General features: G+C 40.7%; 1 protein-coding gene and 1 long non-coding RNA gene across 3 annotated transcripts in view; one reads left to right on the forward strand and one right to left on the reverse strand.

Moving 5' to 3' along the window:
• The window catches only part of C2H3orf70 (chromosome 2 C3orf70 homolog), a 73,177-nt gene that overhangs the window by 18,539 nt on the left and 31,699 nt on the right, over positions 1-22,939 (reverse strand).
• On the forward strand, positions 6,548-7,834 carry LOC144339082 (uncharacterized). Its single transcript, XR_013413745.1, has 2 exons — positions 6,548-6,633; positions 7,319-7,834. It is a non-coding gene; the product is annotated as an uncharacterized LOC144339082 (long non-coding RNA).

The following is a 22,939-nucleotide window of genomic DNA, read 5'->3' on the forward strand; positions in this document are numbered from 1 at the left end:
TCAATCATGAAAGTGATCATACAACATGGCCAACATAAAAACTAACTGTGGGCTGGGTGTGGTGACTCACGCCTGTAATCCCAGCACTTTGGGAGGCCAAGGTGGGTGGATCATGAGGTCAGGAGATTGAGACCATCCTGGCTAACATGGTGAAACCCCTTCTCTACTAAAAATACAAAAAATTAGCTGGGCATGGTGGCGGGTGCCTGTAGTTCCAGCTACTCGGGAGGCTGAGGCAGGAGACTGGCGTGAACCCGGGAGGCAGAGCTTGCAGTGAGCCGAGATCCGGCCACTGTACTCCAGCCTGGGCGACAGAGCGAGACTCCATCTCAAAAAACAGGAAAAAAAAAAAAAAAAAACTGTGACCAGAAAATGAAAAATATGAAAATCACATTGAGGGTGGAGGTACATGAATCAATACTGTGAGCTGGTTTTCAAAGGCCAATCAAACCACAAATAAGTAACTTCCACTATTAAAGTTTTGATTCATAATATTTATGATGTTTTCCTTCTTTGGTGTTTGGCAATAATATGCCTTTTCACAATGCCTCAAGACACTAGAAAAGATTTACATTCTCATCCTAGCTCTTTGGTTGAAAAAAGAAAACAGAAGAGTTACTATATTCTTAAACTCTTATAACAAGAGAGGAGTCAATTTTCAGACTTGGGCCTTGAGACACCCTGTGTTCTTTCTTCAGGAAGATACCCATTACTTAATAAGGTTTAGATCATGCTCTATTAGTTCCCCCGTCATTCTCTGCCCTTAACTTCAGCTAACATTGCAATTTGCAGCACTGTATAATTACATAGCAGATATAATTCCTTGAAGATGTTTCTTTCTCTTGGTTGTAGAGCACAAAGGGAATGAAAAACAAAAAATAAACCCAAACAAATATAGAAAATAAACAAAATAAATGTGTAAGCCCTGCTAAGCTACTGTGTGTACCTTGCTCAACTATTTGATCAATTGTGCACTTTGATTCTTTAAAAAGATCCTTTTGGGGGGAATATGAGCTTTTTTCTTTTGCAGATAGTTTTATGGTTGTTAAATATGTGTCCTCCTTGACACATGAAGTATATTGCTCTCAGGGAATGAAACGTAATTTAAATATTTGTGCAAGCAAAATATAATTAGAAAGGTAAATCTACTGAAAAAAATGAGTGGCCTGAGGTAAACTGTGCACAATTTATATTTGTGACTTTATATTTTGAATTACAATTATGTTTATTTTACTCCCAAGGACATTCATTATTTTGAAAGTAATGTTAAACATTCTAATTTAGAAATTTCTGGAAGGTGCATTTTTCACTGAATAGCATATCACAAACCAAAAGCAAATGAACTTAGTAATACTTTTATTATAGCCAACATTTCTTGTGGCCTGGCCCTTCATCCTGCCCCACTGGCAGTCAATACACCAATATTTTTGTACTTTGAGCTGTGAGGACACTAAAGTTTGTATATTTCCCAACAAGTTGAAATTCTCAATCAGAAATATATGTAAGATCCTAGTTTCTTCATTTTAAAATTGCATGTACAACTTCTTTAGTATGGCGGAACATATTGTAAAGCAAATCTAATGAGACCACAAGAAGCATGGCTTATTTACTCATCTAGCAAATCCTTATTGCATATCTACCATGCTTATGCCACTAAGTCAGATGCTACAGGGAAATAAAATGAAGTAGAGTATGCAGTCATGCTTCTAGGAGCTTTCAGACTGATACAGAAGATAAGTAAAACAAGAGTTGATTAAGATTACAGGAATATATGCAAGGGCGTTCACCAGGCAATGGAACAGGATTCAAGTTTTACTGAAGGATTTTATATGGCTATCAAAAGACAGAGACCGGTATTGTAGCAAGCAGAATGGCTCCAATGTAGTAGTTCGGCATTTGGGGTTAGACAGTCGATCAAAAGGGCGAAGGAGGATAAAGTTTCTGAGGAAGACTGAGGCTGGATGGGGCTTGGAATGCAAAGCCAGGGAGTTCAGATGTGGGTAGCAATGGTGAATGGCTACAGATTACTCAGGAAGTAAGTAATGACAAAAGAAGGACTGTAGAGAATGTGGCCTGGTAAATGTGTGCTGATGGACTGGAAAGAGAGGAGATGGGAGTTAAGAGACTGCTATCGATTTTCAAGCATGAGGTTTTAAGTCACATGGCTTGGAAGAGGAGGAAACACAGGAGACACATCTTGTGAAGGTGGCAGAGCCCAGGGGATTAGGACAAAGACTGTAGAGTCAGACACACCTGGATATGCATCCTGGCTTGCTACTTAGAGCTGTCTTTTTTTTTTTTTTTTTTTTCCAGCCAGAGTCTTGCTCTGTTGTCCAGACTGGAGTGCAGTGGTGTGATCTTGATTCATTGCAACCTCCCCCTCCCAGGTTCAAATGATTCTCCTGCCTCAGCCTCTCAAGTTGCTGGGATTATAGGTGCCTGCCACCACACCCAGCTATTTTTTTTTTTTTTTTTTTTTGTATTTTTAGTAGAGACAGGGTTTCACTATGTTGGTCAGGCTGGTCTTGAACTCCTGACCTCAGGTGATCCACCTGCCTCAGCCTCCCAAAGTGCTGGGACTACAGGCATGAGCCACTGTGCCTGGCCTGTTTGACATTTTTGAAACTGTTTATCTCATATTTTCAGTTTCCTCTTGTAGAAGTGATTAATGATATCTACCTTAGAAGGTGGTTGAATGGTTTAAACATGAAAATGCTTTCAAAGCAGTAACTCATTATCTGGCACACTGTATACATTCTGTTATTCTTGCTGCTTACAGAAGGCAAGGGCTGCCTGGAGATGTCTCCAAGCTACTCTAGAGCTTTTCTTGGCCGCATTTGGCCATCCCTGCCAAGCCCAGGGCCCTCTCATTCCTGAGTTTCTGGTACCCAGCTTCCTGATTCAGTTGCTCCCATAAACTCCTCTCTGTCCAGACCTACCCCCAAACCCTAGAGTCTGCTTTCACTCTGTTTTTCAAACTAATATTTATTGAGCCTCAATTATGTGCCAGGCACTGAGCTAGGTTCATGGGGTAAAAATAGCAGGCAAAGCAGACAACCCCGTCCTCGTGGAGCTTATACTGTAGGAGAGTATGTATACTTCAAATCTCACATGAAAAGATATAAATGATTAAAACCAGTAAAAGTGATAGGCAAAAAGTGATAAGAAAAGTCAATGATTACAAATTATGTATTTGGGGCCAGGCGTGGTGGCTCACGCCTGTAATCAGCACTTTGGGAGGCCTAGGTGGGGGGATCACGAGGTCAGGAGATTGAGACCATCCTGGCCAACACGGTGAAACCCCATCTCTACTAAAAATACAAAAATTGGGTGCAGTGGCACACACCTGTAGTCCCAGCTACTTGGGAAGCAGAGGCAGGACAATCACTTGAACCCTTATGGTGGAGGTTGCAGTGAGCCAAGATCATGCTACTGCACTCCAGCCTGGTGACAGACGGAGACTCCAGCTCAAAAAAAAAAAAAAGAAAAAAAAAAAAGGGACAATGTATAGTGCAGGTTGAGTATCCCTTATCTGAAATGCCTGGGATCTGAAATGCTTCAGATTTACCAAAGCACTAAACTGACTTCAGCAATCAAGCCACTACCCCTCTCCCAGTATCATGCTGATACCTGGATTTCAGTCAAGTAAGAGAGAATGGAGGTGGTGGAACAAAGTACCACCAAGCAACCTGTACAGGGCAGGAACCCTTTACCAACAGACTTCTATAAGCTACGTTGCTCCAGGCCACACTTCAACACCCTCAAGTATGGGCAGCTAAACCCTGAGACCAACCTTAAATATAACATTGCTGTAAGTGCCATAAATCAAAAATAGAGAAGCTGTTTGCCATACTTAGGAATTCACAACAGCCAATCTGAAAATTAGAGATAATGAAGGCTCTATACTTTTTATTTATTTATTTATTTTTATTTTTTATTTTTTAAAATTAATTTATTTATTTATTATTATTATACTTTAAGTTGTAGCGTATATGTGCATAACGTGCAGGTTTGTTACATATATATACTTGTGCCATGTTGGTGTGCTGCACCCATCAACTCATCATTTACATCAGGTATAACTCCCAATGCAATCCCTCCCCCCTCCCCCCTCCCCATGATAGGCCCCTGTGTGTGATGTTCCCCTTCCTGAGTCCAAGTGATCTCATTGTAACTACATTTAGTCCTACCTGAAGTCAAATCTGGTTGAAGGGACAGATATATGCAACAAATTCTTGTGTATTTTAACAAGCAACCACCAGTGAACAACTAAGGGGAAAGAGAAATGTAGAATGCAACCCCCTTACAATCCAGTTCGGGTCACATAAACATCCATGGACGCCACAAGAAGAAATATAAGTATTAAGCTGTGGGTATAGATGATACATGGTGTAGAAGTTAGAGAAAAGCGAGGGCTGGAAGGGCTAGAAAAGACTCCACAGAAAACATGGAATGTAAATTTAAAAAGAGCTATGACCTGAACAAAAGAAAGTAAAATGAAAAGCCTTGTGCAACAATAACAGTGGGGGGAGGGGGAAGTATGGGATGCCTGAGGGATGATGGGGTAACTGGCCTGAATGGAGGTCTCCTATGACCCCAGACCAGTCTCTTTACCTAGATACAGTCATCCCTCAGGATCCTCAGGGGATTGGAGAAAGAACCATCCCCATCCCCACAGAAGTCAAAATCCAGATACTCAAGTCTCATATAAACGGCATGGTATTTTGTGTATAACCTATGCACATCCTTCTGTGTATTTTAAATCATCTCTAGATTATAGTACCTAATACAAAGTAAATGGTTTGTAATGAGTTATACCCTGGGTTTTTTTGGTTTTTTTTTTTTTTTTTTTTTTGAGATGGAGTCACTTTGTTACTCAGGCTGGAGTGCAATGGCGTGATCTGGGCTCACTGCAACCTCCGCCTCCTGGGTTCAGCGATTCTCCCACCTCAGCCTCCCAAGTAGCTGGGATTACAGGCATGAGCCACCATGCCTGGCTAGTTTTTGTATTTTTGTAGAGACTAGGTTTCACAATGTTGGCCAGGCTGGTCCCAAACTCCTGACCTCAAGACATCTGCCTGCCTTGTCCTCCCAAAGTGCTGTGATTACAGGCATGAGCCACTGTGCCTGGCCTATTTGTATTTTTTATTGTTGTAATTTTTTAGTTCTTTTCCCAGGTATTTTTAATTCATGATTGGTTGAATCCACGGATGCAGAACCGGTGGATATGAAGAGCCCACTATAATGTGGCAAGAGAAAAATCCTTCCCTTGCCATAGGAGATGGGACACAGTAAGAGCTATTCTGCCGAATAAACCAGCACGATGGAGCCCTTCAACCTGTAGACACAGCTAACTCCAGTTGAGAGAGGCTCCTTCTAGGGCCAGAGAGTTTAGAAACTTCTGGTAGATTAAAAAAAAAAAAAAAAAAAAGAAGTCTCCTAGGCTTCCAGTTCGTATTAGGTGGCCAAATAAGGGTTTCATATAGTGAATATGTCTGCTTGTTTCCATGTAAGTGGAAAAGTCATAGTTATCCACCTGGAGCTATTCTGCAGAGCTAGGTGAATACAGTTATCGGTTAGAAAAGAGAGCTGAGGTAGGCTTCTCACAAGGAGAGGTCACTGGGGGTGAGATGAAGCATGAAAACCATATGCTCAGAAAAAGGATGGCTGCTGACAGGGCACACAGAGACTTGGCCAGTCTGTATTAAGTGTCTGCACTCTGCAGTGTAGGAAAACAGTGCAGAGAAATGTGATCGGGGGGAAAGAGGCATAAATAGGGAAGTGGCTGACTGCAGAAGCTACTGTTGTTACAAGGTGAGAAAAACTGCATGAGTCCCACCGCTTTTCAAATCTAAAGATGGTTGTTAATGTCTTTCATGTTCATTACCATTATTATCTTTGATATTTTAATAACAAGCCTTGACCTTATAGGCATTTTATGAGACCATCTCAGCCTCCTGTCCTATGCAAAAATCACCAGTGTGTGGGTTGTTACTAGACTGAACAACAGATTTCTAAAATTGCAGTCTGAAAAAATCCATTTTGAGAACAATGAAATCCCTATGGGGGGAGGGGAAGCAAAGTAGAGCCTGGAACATGATGATTCTGGTGTAGTTTTCTGCCATTGCTCTAGCACACAGCTGTAGAGTTCTACAGACACCAAATAAGTTATTAGCAGCCATTAAGTCAATGGACAGATATTGCTAACAGACTAAAGCTAAGGGAACCAGTAAAAGACATCTGTCACATTTATTTATTGATAAGGGGATGAAAAGTTCAGAAAATTACAAGAAAGGGTGCTAACAAGTCAACTTGATTTAAGAAAAATAAGATCTTGAAGCATCTGTGCTTAGCACAGGAGCTCAGAAAGACTCAATGTTTGCTGATATTTTAAAAGATGTAACTTAGTTAAAACTTTTGTAGGGGAGCGTGTCTGTACATTATTCAAGAACCTCATTTTCAATATGAAACAAGCCAATATAGCCTTCTGAAACTTTTTTTTTTTTCCTGAGATGGAATCTTTCTCTGTCACCAGGCTAGAATGCAGTGGCACGATCTCGGCTCACCACACCCTACACCTCCTGGGTTCAAGCAATTACCCTACCTCAGCCTCTTGAGTAGCTAGGACTACAGGTAAGTGCCACCACACTTGGCTAATTTTTTGCATTTTAGTAGATACAGGGTTTCACCATGTAGGCCAGGATGGTCTTGATCTCCTGACCTTGTGATCTGCCCACCTCGGCCTCCCAAAGGGTTGGGATTACAGGTGTGAGCCACCATACCCGGCTGAAACTTCATTTTTTTAATAACCATAATAAACACATTCAAAATATCAATGAGCTATTAACATATACATAAATTATCATTCCCAATATAATCAAAGAAAATATATTTTTTCTTTAATAATTACCTCTCATTTCTCCTGAAATTGTAGTTAAACCAGCCAATTTTAAAATTGGTGCCAGTGGGGAAATCCAAAGCATTAGGGGTAGGAAGTAATGAATTTAATATTTACAACTAACTAGTGTGTCTACTTCACTGTCTGTCTAACTGCTCCTGAATGGGGACAAAAAAACTCATATGATGGCACCAAAATTCAACTTGAAGCTTTGTTCCTGAACCATCTCTTCCTTACAATAGTTGGGCTGTAAAATCTATGGAGGGAGTCATTCCACAGTAAGCATTAAATAGTAAAGAGAGAAAAGAGGTCCAGAGTACGGTAAGACTATGAATATGCTAGCTGTCAGTTCATTGCCACTCAGCTCCAAATTTTCCCTTCCATATATGCTCTGCCATAATGGACAGAATTCCTTTACAGAGAATGTGATGATGCTTTCTTGGTGGAGGGTGCGGAGGACTCTGCAGGAGGAAGGGGCTCTGCTGCTGCTGGCTGCTGCAAGTGTGAGGGGTCTGCTGCTCTACTCCAGCCATGCACCCAGAACACGTGGTTCCTTGCACGTGTTTGGCTTGGAACTAGTGATAACCTTCCCATGCCCTCTCCACAAGGCAACCAATATTCTGAAGACCTCCTGCCCACACTAAGTTTCTGCTCCTACTACATAGCCACACCATTAGTTGCTGATTGACTGTGCCCACCTGCACTGCAGAGGGCTGCTTCCTACTTGCCAAGCAACTGCAGACCAGTACGACCTGGGGAAGCAGCACGTTTCTCTACTGTCCTTTGGGCTGAACCCCAGCTTTGGGGAGAGGACCTCCTTCCAAGTTTGTCCTGCCTTGGGTATTCTCCCAAGGCCCTGGGGGACTGCATAGAATTTCCTTAATTTCTCAGAGTTTAATACTACTCTATATTAAATTTCCTCCCCGTTTAATCCACTGTGTGGTTTCCATATCCCATTTGGTCTTAAACTGATTCAATGACCAAGGTATGGGATTCCTTACAGTAGTAATTTTGATTGTCTACTGAGAAAATAGCATTAAGAAGTAGTTTATATATTTGGAACCTATATTAATAGATAATAAATGTCATATATGAAAATGCTACTAATTGGTGGCTCCAAGATGGCCAAACAGGAACAGCCCCAGTCTACAGCTCCCAGCCTGAGCGATGCAGAAGACAGGTGATTTCTGCATTTCCAACTGAGGTACAGGGTTCATCTCACTGGGGCTTGTCAGACAGTGGGTGCAGGACAGTGGATGCAGCCCACCGAGTGTGAGCCAGAGCAGGGTGAGGCATCGCCTCACCTGGGAAACACAACGGGTCAGGGAATTCCCTTTCCTAGCCAAGGGAAGCTGTGACAGAAGGCACCTGGAAAATCAGGTCACTCCCACCCTAATACTGCGCTTTTCCAAGGGTCTTAGCAAACGGCACATCAGGAGATTATATCCCGTGCCTGGCTCGGAGGGTCCCACGCCCGTGGAGCCTCCCTCATTGCTAGCACAGCAGTCTGAGATTGAACTGCAAGGTGGCAGTGAGGATGGGGGAGGGGCGTCCGCCATTGCTGAGGCTTGAGTACATAAACAAAGCAGCCAGGAAGCTCAAACTGGATGGAGCCCATCACACCTCAAGGAGGCCTGCCTGCTTCTGTAGACTCCACCTCTGGGGGCAGGGCATAGCCGAACAAAAGGCAGCAGAAACCTCTGTAGACTTAAATGTCCCTGTCTGACAGCTTTGAAGAGAGCAGTGGTTCTCCCAGCATGGAGTCTGAGATCTGAGAATGGTCAGACTGCCTCTCAAGTGGGTCCCTGACCCCCAAGTAGCCTAACTGGGAGGCACCCCGCAGTAGGGGCAAACTGACACCTCACACAGCTGGGTACCCCTCTGAGACGAAGCTTCCAGAGGAAGGATCAGGCAGCAACATTTGCTGTTCAGCAATATTTGCTGTTCTGAAGCCTCCGCTGCCGATACCCAGGCAAACAGGGTCTGAAGTGGACCTCAAGCAAACTCCAACAGACCTGCAGCTGAGGGTCCTGACTGTTAGAAGGAAAACTAACAAACAGAAAGGACATCCACACCAAAATCCCATCTGTATATCACCATCATCAAAGACCAAAGGTAGATAAAACCACAAAGATGGGGAAAAAACAGCAGAAAAGCTGAAAATTCTAAAACTCAGAGCACCTCTCCCCCTCCAAAGGAACATAGCTCCACACCAGCAACGGAACAAAGCTGGACAGAGAATGACAAATTGAGAGAAGAAGGCTTCAGATGATCAAACTTCTCCAAGCTAAAGGAGGAAGTTCAAACCCATCACAAAGAAGCTAAAAACCTCGAAAAAAGATTAGACGAATGGCTAACGAGAATAACCAGTGTAAAGAAGACCTTAAATGACCAGATGGAGCTGAAAACCATGGCACGAGAACTATGTGATGGATGCATAAGCTTCAGTAGCCGATTTGATCAACTGGAAGAAAGGGTTTCAGTGATCGAAGATCAAATGAATGAAATGAAGCATGAAGAGAAGTTTAGAGAAAAAGGAAAAAGAAATGAACAAAGCCTCCAAGAAATATGAGACTATGTGAAAAGACCAAATCTACGTCTGACTGATGTACCTGAAAGTGACAGTGAGAATGGAACCAAGTTGGAAAACACTCTGCAGGATATTATCCAGGAGAACTTCCCCAACCTAGTAAGGCAGGCCAACATTCAAATTCAGGAAATACAGAGAATGCCACAAAGATACTCCTTGAGAAGAGCAACTCCAAGACACGTAACTGTCAGATTCACCAAAGGTGAAATGAAGGAAAAAATGTTAAGGGCAGCCAGAGAGAAAGGTCGGGTTACCCACAAAGGGAAGTCCATTAGACTAACAAACAGTGGATCTCCTGGCAGAAACTCTACAAGCCAGAAAAGAGTGGGAGCCAATATTCAACATTCTTAAAGAAAATAATTTTCAACCCAGAATTTCATATCCAGTCAAACTAAGCTTCATAAGTGAAGGAGAAATAAAACCCTTTACAGACAAGCAAATGCTGAGAGGTTTTGTCACCACCAGGCCTACTCTACAAGAGCTCCTGACGAAGCACTTAAACATGGAAAGGAACAACTGGTACCAGCCACTGCAAAAACATGCCAAACTGTAAAGACCATCGATGCCAAGAAGATACTGCATCAACTAATGAGCAAAATAACCAGCTAATATCATAATGACAGGATCAAATTCACACATAATAATATTAACCTTGAATGTAAATGGGCCAAATGCTCCAATTAAAAGACACAGACTGGCAAATTGGATAAAGAGTCAAGACCCATCAGTGTGCTGTATTCAGGAGACCCATCTCATATGTGCAGAGACACACATAGGCTCAAAATAAAGGGATGGAGGAAGATCTACCAAGCAAATGGAAAACAAAAAAAGACAGGGGTTGCAATCCTAGTCTCTGATAAAAACTTTAAACCAACAAAGATCAAAAGAGACAAGGCCATTACATAATGGTAAAGGGATCAATTCAACAAGAAGAGCTAACTATCCTAAATATATACGCACCCAATACAGGAGCACCCAGATTCATAAAGCAAGTCCTGAGAGACCTACAAACAGACTTAGACTCCCACACAATAATAATGGGAGACTTTAACACCCCACTGTCAACATTAGACAGATCAACGAGACAGAAAGTTAACAAGGATATCTAGAAATTGAACTCAACTTTGCACCAAGTGGATCTAATAGATATCTACAGAACTCTCCACCCCAAATCAACAGAATATACATTCTTCTCAGCACCACATTGCACTTATTCCAAAACTGACCACATAGTTGGAAGTAAAGCATTCCTCAGCAGATGTAAAAGAACAAAAATTATAACAAACTGTCTCTCAGACCACAGACTACAGTGCAATCAAACTAGAACTCACTCAAAACCATTCAACTACATGGAAACTGAGCAACCTGCTCCTGAATGACTACTGGGTACATAACAAAATGAAGGCAGAAATAAATATGTTCTTTGAAACCAATGAGAACAAAGATACAACATACCAGAATCTCTGGGACACATTTAAAGCAGTGTGTAGATGGAAATTTATAGCACTAAATGCCAACAAGAGAAAGGAGGAAAGATCTAAAATTGACACACACCCTAACATCACAATTAAAAGAATGAGAGAAGCAAGAGCAAACACATTCAAAAGCTAGCAGAAGGCAAGAAATAAGAGCAGAACTGAAAGAGATAGAGACACAAAAAAACCCTTAAAAAAAATCAATGAATCCAGGAGCTGTTTTTTTGCAAAGCTCAACCAAATTGATAGACCACTAGCAAGACTAATAAGAAAAGAGAGAAGAATCAAATAGACACAATAAAAAATGATAAAGGGGTACCACCACTGATCCCACAGAAATAAACTACCATCAGAGAACACTATAAACACCTCTATGCAAATAAACTAGAAAATCCAGAAGAAATGGATAAATTCCTGAACACATACACCCTCCCAAGACTAAACCAGGAAGAAGTTGAATCCCTGAATAGACCAATAACAGGCTCTGAAATTGAGGCAATAATTAATAGCCTACCAACGAAAAAAAGTCCAGGACCAGATGGATTCACAGATGAATTCTACCAGAGGTACAAGGAGGAGCTGGTACCATTCCTTCTGAAACTATTCCAATCGATGGAAAAAGAGGGATTTTAGACCAATATCCCTGATGAACATCAATGCAAAAATCCTCAATAAAATACTTACAAACAGAATCCAGCAGCACATCAAAAAGCTTATCCACCATGATCAAGTGGGCTTCATCCCTGGGATGCAACACTGGTTCAACATACACAAATCAGTAAACGTAATCCAGCATATAAACAGAGCCAGTCTGTCACTGATGGACATTTGGGTTGATTCCAAGTCTTTGCTATTGTGAATAGTGCCGCAATAAACATACGTGTGCAGTGACAGACTGGATTAAGAAAATGTGGCACATATATACCATGGAATACTATGCAGCCATAAAAAAGGCAAACTATCGCAAAAACAGAAAACCAAACACCGCATGTTCTCACTCATAGGTGGGAACTGAACAATGAGATCACTTGGACTCAGGAAGGGGAATGTCACACACCGGGGCCTATCACGGGGAGGGGGGAGGGGGGAAGGATTGCATTGGGAGTTATACCTGATGTAAATGACGAGTTGATGGGTGCTGACGAGTTGATGGGTGCAGCACACCAACATGGCACAAGTATACATATGTAACAAACCTGCACGTTATGCACATGTACCCTAGAACTTAAAGTATAATAAAAAATAAAAATAAAAAAGTAAAGTAAATAAAGGACCTAAGACCTCTCCAAAAACAAACAAATAAACAAAAAAACAAAAAAACAGAGCCAAAGACAAAAACCACATGATTATCTCAATAGATGCAGAAAAGGCCTTTGACAAAATTCAACAGCCTTTCATGCTAAAAACTCTCAATAAATTTGGTATTGATGGAACGTATCTCAAAATAATAAGAGCTATTTATGACAAACCCACAGCCAATATCATACTGAATGGGCAAAAACTGGAAGCATTCCCCCTTGAAAACTCGCACAAGACAGGGATGCCCTCTCTCACCACTCCTATTCAACATAGTGCTGGAAGTTCTGGCCAGGGCAATCAGGCAGGAGAAAGAAATAAAGGGTATTCAATTAGGAAAAGAGGAAGTCAAATTGTCCCTGTTTGCAGATGACATGACTGTATATTTAGAAAACCCCATCGTCTCAGCCCAAAATCTCAAGCTGGTAAGCAACTTCAGCAAAGTCTCAGGATACAAAATCAATGTGCAAAAATCACAAACATTTTTATACACCAATAACAGACAAACAGAGAGCCAAATCAGGAGTGAACTCCCATTCACAATTGCTTCAAAGAGAATAAAATACCTAGGGATCCAACTTACAAGGGATATGAAGGACCTCTTCAAGGAGAACTACAAACCACTGCTCAATGAAATAAAAGAGGACACAAACAACTGGAAGAACATTCCATGCTCACGGATAGGAAGAATCAATATCGTGAAAATGGCCATACTGCCCAAGGTAATTTATAGATTCAATGCCATCCCCATCAAGCTACCAATGACTTTCTTCACAGAATTGGAAAAAACTACTTTAAAAAAAGAGCCCTCATTGCCAAGGCAATCCTAAGTCAAAAGAACAAAGCTGGAGGCATCACGCTACCTGACTTCGAACTATACTACAAGGCTACAGTAACCAAAACAGCATGGTACTGGTACCAAAACAGAGATATAGACCAATGGAACAGAACAGAGCCCTCAGAAATAATACCACACATCTACAGCCATCTGATCTTTGACAAACCTGAGAAAAACAAGAAATGGGGAGAGGATTTCCTATTTAATAAATGGTGCTGGGAAAACTGGCTGGCCATATGTAGAAAGCTGAAACTGGATCCCTTCCTTATACCTTACACAAAAATTAATTCAAGATGGATTAAAGACTTAAATGTTAGACCTAAAACCATAAAAAACCCTAGAAGAAAACCTCAGCAATACCATTCAGGACACAGGCATGGGCAAGGACTTCATGTCTGAAACACCAAAAGCAATGGCAACAAAAGCCAAAATTGACAAACGGGATCTAATTAAACTAAAGCGCTTCTGCACAGCAAAAGAAACTACCAGCAGAGTGAACAGGCCACCTACAAAAATTTTTGCAATCTACTAATCTGACATAGGGCTAATATCCAGAATCTACAAAGAACTCAAACAAATTTACAAGAAAAAACCCTATCAAAAAGTGGGTGAAGGATATGAACAGATATTTCTCAAAAGAAGACATTTATGCAGTCAACGGACACATGAAAAAATGCTCATCATCTCTGGCTATAATAGAAATGCAAATCAAAACCACAATGAGATACCATGTCACACCAGTTGGAATGGCAATCATTAAAAAGTTAGGAAACAACAGGTGTTGGAGAGGATGTGGAGAAATAGGAACACTTTTATACTGTTGGTGGGACTGTAAACTAGTTCAACCATTGTGGAAGACAGTGTGGCGACTCCTCAAGGATCTAGAACTAGAAATACCATTTGACCCAGCCATCCCATTACTGGGTATATACCCAAAGGATCATAGATCATGATGTTATAAAGACACATGCACACGTATGTTTACTGCAGAACTATTCACAATAGCAAAGACTTGGAACCAACCCAAATGTCCATCAATAATAGACTGGATTAAGAAAATGTGGCACATATACACCAGGAAATACTATGCAGCCATAAAAAAGGATGAGTTCGTGTCCTTTGTAGGGACATGGATGAAGCTGGAAACCATCATTCTCAGCAGACTATTGCAAGGACAGAAAACCAAACACCGCATGTTCTCACTCATAGGTGGGAACTGAACAATGAGAACACCTGGACACAGGAAGGGGAACAGCACACACCAGGGCCTGTCGTGGGGTGGGGGGAGGGGGAGGGATAACATTAGGAGATGTATCTAATGTAATGATGAGTTAATGGGTGCAGCACACCAACATGGCACATGTATATCTGTGTAACAAACCTGCACATTGTGCACAGGTACCCTAGAACTTAAAGTATAATAAAATAATGCTACTAATTCTTTAGATGTTTATAATTGGACATATTGATTAAATTAATTTAACAAGTTTAATATTAATGGAGGAACACTTTAGAAGAATGTATCCTAAAACCTATTTTTTAAAGAACATTGCCTTTGTTACTTGAATATTCTATGTCAATAATATCAAAAATAACTAAGTGAAGCCAAGTCAGCTTACTGAATATCCTTGATTATTCTCCACCCAAAGGAATGGCATATAAAACTACCAAATTAAAAGTGCTTTCCCTGAAAGAACAAGCTTAGGAAAAGAATTGTGAATCCAGCCTTCATAATAGATGAACACATGTTAATCTTAATTTTAGAGTGAAAAACTGCAGCATAGCTGAGAGTAACATTCAGTAGTCTTATGAACGACAGCAGAGCATCATGGCTGGCCAAGGATAATACAGCTGTTTTCCCAGGAACCTGGAATAAGCCCTTGAAAAGAGACAGGGAGGAAGCCACCCTTGCCTATAAAGCATGTGGAACACTGAAGGCAGAAACAACCATTTGAGAAAAGAAATGCTGATTTACATGTGAAATTCTACACAAAACTGGAGCAGTATATAAAACCTAAGACATTTGGCACTGGGTTGGGTGCTGTGGAGCTTTATACCTATTTGTCCACGTTATGTGTGTAGAAACTTATGATTACAGCAGATAACTTCATGGTTTTAGCCGACTGATAACATCAATGAGATTAGGTAATATGACAATGTAGGTTTTCAAGACCAAATAAGATTGCTATGCATGATGGGGTTTTTAAGATTATCACTTGATAATATAATGGATAAAAGGTACCACCAGCACAAATATGACCCTTGCAGACAGACAAAACCATAAGCCTGCAGGGGAAAGGCTGTGGCTAAAAAACACTGCCAGAGACGCCAGCCCCACAGCAAGGATGAAGCCTGCCCAGGTACAGCTATTCTGGATATGTCTAGGCTAAAACTATCTTGGGAAATATCTATGCAGATGGCTGGCTCAAAGAGGTCCCCAGCTGTTCTTAACCTATACTAATAGATAATAAATGCTATGTATTAAAATGCTACTAATTCCCAATTGGGGAATATTTTTAATGTTGCTAATAAAAACCAAATAGGATTTCTGTGAATTCTTTACAGACTATGAACCTAAAATGCCAGATGAGGTCTCATGGATGGTTTCAAAGACATTAATTAGGATTTCATTACTTCGGTCTGGAATACAAGCAGGGCACATTTCAAACAAGTAGGTCCTAGAGTCTATTGATTAATGCTTATATAGTTTCCCATAAAATCTCAAAGTTATAAAATGTGATGAAGACAGAAAGCATCTCCATTCACAGTTGATATTTTTATGAATTCACAGAGAAAAAAAATGTATTCACATATCATACTGTCTGAGAACTAATTTCAAAACTACTCATTTTACTGTGTGGTAGATGTGACGGTTAATTTTATATGTCAACTTTGAGGGTGCTTTGAATAAGATTAACATTTAAATCAGTGAAGTCTGAGTAAGCCAACTGCCCTTCGTAATGTGGGTGGGCCCCATTCAAACAGTTGAAGGCCTGAACACAACAGAATACCAGCTTCCCAAGCAAGAGAAAAATCTCCAGTAGATTTCCTGTGGACATCATCCACACTGTCAGCTCACCAGGGTCTCCAACCTGTCTGCTGGCCCACACTGCAGATTTGGACTTATCAGTCTCTATAATCATGTGAGCCAATTCCTTATAATCAGCCAATATCCATCTATCGCTGTTTCTCTGGAAAACACTAATATAGTGGAACTGATTTTACCTGCAGTGGTAAGTTATAGCCATAGCACTATAATCCGGTATGACCAATTTTAATTTTAAGACATGGGGAGAGTGTAAGCAACGTGGAAAACATAATTCAGGATATCATCTGGGAGAACTTCCCCAACTTAGCTAGAGAGGCCAACATTCAAATTCAGGAAATGCAGAGAACCCCATTAAGCTACTTCATAAGAGGATCATCCCCAACACACATCATCAGCAGATTCTCCAAAAATGAAAGAAAAAATGTTAAAGGCAGCTAGAGAGAAAGGTCAGGACACTTACAAAGGGAAGTCCATCAGACTAACTGTGGACTTCTCAGCAGAAACTCTACAAGCCAGAAGAGACTGGGGGCCAATATTTAACATTCTTAAAGGAAAATTCCAACACAGAATTTCATATCCAGGCAAACTAAGCTTCATAAGTGAAGGAGAAATAAGATCCTTTTCAGACAAGCAAATGCTGAGATAATTCATTACCACCAGATCTGCCTCACAAGAGCTGCTGAAGGAAGCAGTTTATAAATATGGAAAGACCATTACCAGCCACTACAAAAACACACTGAAGGACACAGACCAGTGACACTATAAAGTAACCACATAAACAAGTCTGTAAAATAACCAGCTAACAGCATGATAGCAGGATCAGATCCACACATGTCAATACTAACCTTGAATGTAAACAGGCTACATGCCCCAGTTAAAGGGCACAGAGTGGCAAGCTGGATAAGAACCAAGATCCATTATTATGCTGTCTTCAAGAGACCTATCTCACATGCAATGACACCTACAGGCTCAAAATAAAGGCATGGAGAAAAAATCTACCAAGCAAATGGAAAACAGAAAAAAGCAGGTGATGCAACCCTAATTTCACACAAAACACACTTTCAACCCACAAAGATTTTTAAAAAGGGCTTTACATAATGGTAAAGGATTCAATTCAGCAAGAAGACGTAAGTATCCTAAATGTATATGCAGCCAACAGAGGAGCACCCAGATTCACAAAGCAAGTTCTTAGAGACCTAAAGAGACTGAGACTTCCAAACAAAAATAGTGAGAGACTTCAACACCCCACTGACAGTATTAGATCGTGAGGCAAAAAATTAAAGATACTCAGGACCTGAACTCAGTAGTGTATATCAAATGGACCTGACAGACATTTACATTACCTCTCTACCCCAAAACAACAGAATACACAGGTTTCTCATTGCCATATGGCACATACTCTAAAATCAATCACATAATCAGACACAAAACACACCCCAGCAAATGCAAAAGAACTGAAATCAAAACAACCACACTCTCGGACCACAGTGCAATCAAATTGGAAATCAAGATTAAGAAATTTTGTCCTGGCCGGGCGCGGTGGCTCAAGCCTGTAATCCCAGCACTTTGGGAGGCCGAGATGGGCGGATCACGAGGTCAGGAGATCGAGACCATCCTGGCTAACACGGTGAAACCCCGTCTCTACTAAGAAATACAAAAAATAGCCGGGCGAGGTGGCAGCGCCTGTAGTCCTAGCTACTCGGGAGGCTGAGGCCGGAGAATGGCGTGAACCCGGGAGGCGGAGCTTGCAGTGAGCTGAGATCCGGCCACTGCACTCCAGCCTGGGCGACAGAGCGAGACTCCATTTCAAAAAAAAAAAAAAAGAAAAAAAAAAAAATTTTGTCCTAACTATACAATTATATGGAAGTTGAATACCTCTCCTAAGAGAATTTTAGGTAAATAATGATAGGCAGAAAAATAAATTCTTTGAAACCAATGAAAACAAAGATACAACATACCAGAATCCCTGGGACACAGCTAAGACAGTGTTAAGAGGGAAATGTATAGCACTAAATACCCATATCAGAAACTTAGATCTCAATTTAAAAACCTAACATCACAACTAAATGAACTAGAAAACCAAGAGGAAGTCAACCCCAGAGCTAGCAGAAGACAAGAAATAACCAAAATCAGAGCTGAACTAAAACAGCTTTAGACATAGAAAAACCATCCAACAGTTCAATGAGTCCAGGAGTTGGTTTTTTGAAAAAAATTAACAGCTCACTACCTAGACTGATAGAGAGCCAATCCAAATAAACACAATTAGAAATGACAAAGGGTGTATTATAAATGAACCCACAGAAATACAAATAACCATTAGAGAATATTATGAACACCTCTATGCACATAAACTAGAAAACCTGGAAAAAATGGATAAATTTCTGGACACACACATCCTCCCGAAACTGAGCCAGGAAAATGGAATTTGCTGAATAGACCAGTAACAAGCTCTGAAATTTAATCAGTAATAAATAGCCCACCAACTAAGAAAAGCCCAGGACCAGGGGGATTCACAGGCAAATTCTACCAGATATATAAAGATGAGCTGGTACCATTCCTACTGAAACTATTCCAATAAATTAAGGAAGAAGGACTCCTACCTAACTTATTCTATGAGGCCAGCATCATCCTGATACCAAAACCTGGCAGAGACACAATAAAAAAAAGAAAACTTCAGGCCAATATCTTTGATGAATGTCGATGCAAAAACCCTCAACAAAATACTCGCAAACCAAATCCAACAGGACATCAAAATGTTTATGCACCACAATCAAGTAGGCTTTGTCCCTGGAATGTGAGGTTGGATCAACATACACACACAAATCAAAAAATATGATTCATCACGTAAACAGAGCTAAAGACAAAAACCACACAATTATCTCAATAGATGCATGCATTCATCCATTCTTGCACTACTATAGAGAACTACCTGAGACTGGGTAATTTACAGAGAAAAGAAGTTTAATTGGCTCAGGGTTTTATGGACTGTATAGGCATCTGCTTCTGGGGAGGTCTCAGGAAACTTAGAATCATGGTGGAAGGTGAATGGGAAGCAGGCACATTTTCACATGGCCGGCAGGAAAGTGATGGACGAGGTGCCACATACCTTCAAACAGCCAGATCTCACGAGAACTCTGTCAATGAGACAGCACTAGGGGGATGGTGCTAAACCATTAGAAACCAGCCCCATGATCCAATTACCTCCCACTAAGCCCCAACTTCAACATGGGGATTATAATTCAACATGAGATTTGGGTGGGGACACAGTCAAACCGTATCAATGCAGAAAAAGGCTTTCAATAAAGTTCAACATCCCTTCACGTTAAAAACGCTCAACTAGGTATTGAAAGAACATACCTCAAAATAATAAAAACCATCTATGACAAACTCATAGCCATCATCATACTGAAAGGTCAAAAGGGTAAGCATTCCTCTTGAAAACTGGCACAAGACAAGGATGCCCTCTCTTACCACTCCTATTCAACATAGCATTGAAAGTCCAGACCAGATCAATCAGGCAAGAGAAAGAAAGGGCATCCATATAGTGAGACAGTAAATCAAACTATCCTTGTTTGCAGACAACATGATCCTGTATCTAGAAAAGCCCACAGTCTCAGCCCAAAAGCTCCTTCAGCTAATAAACAACTTCAGCAAAGTCTCAGGATACAAAATCAACGTACAAAAATGACTAGCTTTCCTATATACCAGCAACAGGTCAACAGCCAAATCAGAAACACAATCCCATTCACAATTCATACACACACACATACACACACACACACACACACACACACACACACAAATAACCAGGAATGTAGCTAACCAGGGAGGTGAAAGATCTCTACAAGGAGAACTACAAAATACTGCTCAGAGAAATCAGAGATGACACAAACTATTGGAAAAACATTCCATGCTTATCATTAGAAAGAACGAATTTCATTAAAATGGCCATACTGCCCAAAGCAATTTATAGATTCAATGCTATTCCTATCAAACTACAAATTATATTCTTCACAGAACTAGAAAATCTATTTTAAAATGTACTGGAACCAAAAAGGAGCCCAAATAGACAAGGCAATGCTAAGCAAAAAGAACAAAGCTGGAGAAACCATATTACCTGACTTCAAACTCTACTACAGGGTTACAGTAACCAAAACAGCATGGCACTGGTACAAAAACAGACACATAGACCAATGGAACAGAATAGAGAGCCCCAAAATAAGGCCACACACCTGCAACTATCTAATCTTCCATGAAGCTGATAAAAACAAGCAATGGGGAAAGGACTCCTTATTCAATAAATGATGCTTAGAAAACTGGCTACCCATATGCAGAAGATTGAAAATAAACCCCTTCCTTACACCATATACAAAAATTAACTCAAGATAGACAAAAGACTTAAATGTAAAACCCAACTCTATAAAAACCTTAGAAGATGGCCAGGTGTGGCAGTGGCTCATGCCTGTAATCCCAGCACTTTGGGAGGCCAAGACAAGTGGATCACCTGAGGTCAGGGATTAAGACCAGCCTGGCCAACATGGTGAAACCCCGTCTCTACTAAAAATACAAAAATTAGCTGGGCATAGTGGCACATGCCTGTAATCCCGGCTACTCAGGAGGCTGAGGCAGGAGAATCACTTAAATCTGGGAGGTGAAGGTTGCAGTGAGCCGATATCACGCCACTGCACACCAGCCTGGGCCACAGAGTCACAAAAAACAAAACAAAAAAAAACAAACCCTGGAAGACAACCTGGGCAATACCATTTGGGACATAGGAACGGGCAAAGATTTCATGACAAAGACACCAAAAGCAATTGCAACAAAAGCAAAAATAGACAAATGGGATTAATTAAAAGGCTTCTACACAGCAAAAGAAACTATCAACAGAGTAAACAGACCACCTACAGCATGGGAGAAATTTTTGCAAACTATATATCTGACAAAGGTCTAATATCCAGCATCAATAAGGAACTTAAATTTACAAGAAAAAAAAAACCATTAAAAAGTGGGCAAAAAACATGAACAGACACTTTTCAAAAGAAGTCATACATGCAGCCAACAAGCATATGAAGAAAAGCTCAACATCACTGATCATTAGAGAAATGCAAATCAAAACCACAATGAGATACCATCTCATACTGAGGGAGAAGAAAAGGAAAAATCAGTTAGGTAAACAGTTAAGACTGGTCCTCGGAGAAGCAGCCTGCCTGAAAAATCACGACTACGGGCAAAAACAGAGCAGCCTGGGAAAAACTCAGGCTGCACCTGCACAGATAAGCAGGTAAGATCCAACACAGAAGCCTTTTGTTCTTTGTGTGATTAGTGGGCTCCCAGGAAAAAGTTTCCTGTCCTTTTCAGGCATATACATGGTAGGCTCTGTGGGAACCTGCACCGGAAGGAGGGGGACTTACCTAAAACAAAACTCACAGTTACATATACAAGAGAAGCAATGCTTTGCGCTTGCCTAGAGACATACGCACAACTACACGGATAAGGGGGAGTTATGCAGACAGCTTTTCAGGTAAGTGAAGTTACTCAAACAGCTACAGAGATGAGTTTTTTTACAAAAGCTTTTGATTTCAACCGTGAAACGGCAACCCACTCTGGCTCCCCTCTCCACTGTGGAGAGCTTTCTTCTGCTTCTTAAACTTTCCCTCCAACCTCATCCTTTGTGTCCACGCTCCTTAATTCTCTTGATTGTGAGATGACGAGCTTGGATAACACCATAAGACAACAAGACCAGTGACCCTGACCTGTTTCAACACCAGTCAGAATGGCTATTATTAAAAAGTCAAAGAATAACAGGTGTTGGAGAGGTTGCAGAGAAAAAAGAATGCTTATACACTGTTGGTGGGAGTGTAAACTAGTTCAATCATTGTGGAAAACAGTGTGGCAATTCCTCAAAGACCTAAAAACAGAACTGCCATTTGGCCCAGCAATCCCATTACTAGGTAAATACCCAAAGGAATATAAAATCATTCTATCATAAAGACACATGCATGCATGCATACGTTCATTGCAGCACTGTTCACAGTAGCAACAACATGGAAACAACCCAAATGGCCATTAATGATAGACTGGATAAAGAAAATGTGGTACATATGTACCATGGAATACTACATAGCCATAAAAAAGAATATCATGTCCTTTGCAGGGACACAGATGGAGCTGGAGGCCATTATCCTTAGCAAACTAATGCAGAAACAGAAAACCAAATACCGCTGTTCTTATAAGTGGGAACTAAATGATGAGAACACATGGATGCATACAGGAGAACAACACATGCTGGGGCATACCAGAGGGTGGAGGGTAGGAGGAGGGAGAGGATCATGAAAAATAAATAATAGGTACTAGGTTTAATACCTGGGTGATGAAATAATTTGTACAACAGACCCCTATGGCACAAATTTACCTTTATAACAAACCTGCACATGTACCCCTGAACTTAAAAAATAAGTATCTAGCAACCAACAAGGTAAAATTCACAATGCTGACAACCAATTAAAGATTACCGGACATATCAAATAAGAAGAAAATACAACTTATAATGTAGAAAGTATCAATTAAAATTTACCCAGAACTGACAAAAACGTTAAAATTAGCAAATATACTAAAACTATATTCTGTATGTTCAACAGATTAAGTAGATGTTGGGACAACTAGATATCCACACGCAAAAGAAAGAAAATTCGACCCCTATCTCACACCAAGTACAAAAAGCAACTCACAATCGATCATAGAACTAAACATAAGAGCTAAAACTATAAACTCTTAGAAGAAAACATAGGAATAA

Source organism: Macaca mulatta, chromosome 2 (assembly GCF_049350105.2).
Source record: "Macaca mulatta isolate MMU2019108-1 chromosome 2, T2T-MMU8v2.0, whole genome shotgun sequence".
In the NCBI taxonomy this organism is placed as follows: Eukaryota; Metazoa; Chordata; class Mammalia; order Primates; family Cercopithecidae; genus Macaca; species Macaca mulatta.